Source organism: Myotis davidii, unplaced genomic scaffold, assembly GCF_000327345.1.
Source record: "Myotis davidii unplaced genomic scaffold, ASM32734v1 scaffold240, whole genome shotgun sequence".
Classification (NCBI taxonomy): Eukaryota; Metazoa; Chordata; class Mammalia; order Chiroptera; family Vespertilionidae; genus Myotis; species Myotis davidii.
This window is the reverse complement of record NW_006292334.1, coordinates 2,718,322-2,721,087: the sequence shown is the minus strand read 5'-3', so window position 1 is coordinate 2,721,087 and position 2,766 is coordinate 2,718,322. Positions and strand designations below refer to the sequence as shown.

General features: G+C 40.2%; 1 protein-coding gene across 1 annotated transcript in view; it reads right to left on the bottom strand.

The window, feature by feature from the left end:
* Positions 1-1,364: 1,364 nt before the first annotated feature.
* The window catches only part of ADGRF4 (adhesion G protein-coupled receptor F4), a 33,494-nt gene continuing 32,092 nt past the window's right edge, over positions 1,365-2,766 (bottom strand). Inside the window, exon 10 of the mRNA XM_006765716.2 lies at positions 1,365-2,143. The gene's annotated coding sequence lies outside the window, so the exon portion shown is untranslated. The remainder of the gene's footprint in view (positions 2,144-2,766) is intronic.

The following is a 2,766-nucleotide window of genomic DNA, read 5'->3' as shown; positions in this document are numbered from 1 at the left end:
GGGGCAGGACATGAGTTTTTTTTCTCCGTTGCCTCATTTAGTAGTGCCACCCCTTGACTGACTGTTTCCCAAGGATCCCATATCTCTTTGGAAACCAATTTTCCACTCCCTGAGCAGATTGTTACCTCTTGGAGAGCTGGTTTGGGAAACCAAACACCAAATAAAAGCCACCCCTTCTGCTTGTAATGCAAACTTTCATCCACACCTCTTAATGGAATGAATTGGTTGTGGGAGGGTGGAAAGAGATGATAAATATCACCTGGCCATATAATGCAGGTGAAAAATGGATTTCTCCGTGGGAGTACAACCACTGAGTCACTGAGTTGTAGACAAGATGAGAATTACCAAGAGGAAAGATTCCTAGAAGAAAATTTATCTTTAAGCTGAGTTCCTAAGGGCTAAGATATTTCTGCTTAAGGTTCATGCCTGGCATGTTATATCTCTAATCCAATTGATCCCATAAATTCTATGTTGTTGTTTTTGCCAATTTTGCAACACATGGTAATTTTTGGAAATGTATATGTCCTGATATTGCAGAAGTGATGATTAAATGTAGCACCATATTCTTCTTAATATGCACTGAAAAGATGAGGAGCTTAGGAAAATGTGAAAAAAGAATGGGGACCAAATGTAATCAATTTCAGGGAATAATTAATTTAACCTTATTATAGTACCAAATAGATCTACTGAACTAAAGGCAATGATTTGGCTTGGAATTGCATGATGCTTTAGAATTGCTAGATCTTTGGATTGAAAGAAATAAAAATTGTTTTATAGTCAGGAAGAAAACGTGGGTCAATAAATTAATGCTCGGGAAATTTTATAAATCTGGAAATTAGATTGATTTCTCTCACTAGGAACAATTTATTTTAATTTTATGAAAGGGGCATAATTTTTAATTGACTGGAAAATTTTATCACTTGAATAATTACTATTTGAAACCAATCCCTGCTTTGTGTATCAGCTATCAGTACTAACAGTTTTGAAAGTAGCCCTGCAAAGAGGTCCATACTTGTTTTGTGTGCGTTTTGTGAAAAGGGGTGACTAAATGGCTTTTGTGACTTCTGTTTGTTCAAAGTGCTCTACCCACAACCACATGGTCATTTTCAGCCCCACTGAATGGCGTGCTGTTTAATATCAAACTTGTATAGAAATTTCACTGAGCATATTTGAAAAATAGTAGTGCTGTTTGCCAAGTATTTCCAGGTTCTCACTTTAGCAGTACATAGTAGGACTGCATTCCTGGACCTCCTGTGGTCTGGTCAATGAGTTCAGGTGGATTGATAACAGGGTTGATACCCAAGAATGTCGTGGTACCAAAGGGGATGTCTACCTTGAATGAACTCACACATGAGCATCTTGTGAAAGGTAAATCTTTCCATTTTTATTTCTAAAATAATAACCAGACTCTTTTATGTACAGTGGTTTAAACAGACACACACACAAACACAATAATAATAATAATACCTAAAATAATAGTTTTCCTGTTTCACAAATGAGAAAACTAATGTTCTAAGAGCTGAATTAATTTTACTCAAGGTCTAAATTAGACTACAATAATAAACAAGTTAAAAAGTCCTCTTATTTTTCTTCTGTTCCCTATCTTTAAGAAAGCTGCATGATTTCATTTTCTCCAAAGTAGATTCGATTTTTCTCTTGCCACCTCACCTTCCACTCCCCCCCTCAGCCCTATCCCTGAAACCAGATCTAACCCAGTCCCTCAACATGCGCAGAATCTATTCAGAGTGGTGGATGGCTGAGCCCAGGGAGGCAGAGAGTAGGCCTCAGGAACAAAAGTTGATCAAGTCCTGCAGGGCTTCGATAGTCCCAGGCCTTTCCAGAGTTTATAAAACAGCTTGCATATTGAGTCTTAATCTTGCCAAGGTTGACCAAGAAGCCAGACTCTTTCAGGACAAGGGTAGGTCAAAAGGTTGGTCAGTAGATAGCTTCCGTAAAGACCAGTCACCAAATGTTAGCCGCAATGTTTCCTCAGCAAACATTAACACGCTGAGATTTTAGGTGTTGCTCCAGGCAAGAAGAGAAGTCTCCCAAGGAAGCCGACCTGTCTCGTCTCATGCCAGCCCTTCTCCTGAAACTCAACTCTCAGTCCAGGGCAGGGAGCACCCGTGAGAAATGGGGAAGCCTCGGCAAAACGGTGGAAGCTCTAGTTAATAGAAAGAGTATGGCTGGTGTTTACTGATCACTTAATTTGAACCAGGCACGACTCTACCAGTTTTTAACGTATTAACTCACTGACTCCAGAAACCATCCTGGGCTATGCGTGTACTATCACTAGACTTATTTTACAGAGGAGTGGATGGAGGCACAGGGGTATTCTGCAATTCCCCTGAGCTCACACAGTAGACAGGCTAGCCTCCTAGCTTTACTGGTCTGTGCCTTAGGCATTGTCCATGCTTCTCCCGCAACCTTAAACTCAGTGCTCAGTGCCTACTCGCCCTTCTCTGTTACCTAAGCTTGGTCTCTGAAATAACTCTGCAGCTCTGAACTTACAACTTTACATAGAACAGCATTGCTTCTCTCCAGGTTATTTGTTCAATGTCTCCTTCTCATGGTGAAATGAAGAGTTCTGTAATCTTTTAGGTGAATTTCAGGCATAAGCAAATATGTGGAAGAGATTTTAGAGAAACAGAACCTCGACCCTGAAATCACACGGGGTGAAACCGGCTGTGTTCAGGTCACATTGAAGAATTACCCTTTATATAAATGGCAGAGGGTTCCAAGTGGCTGTCGCCTCATCATAAAAAT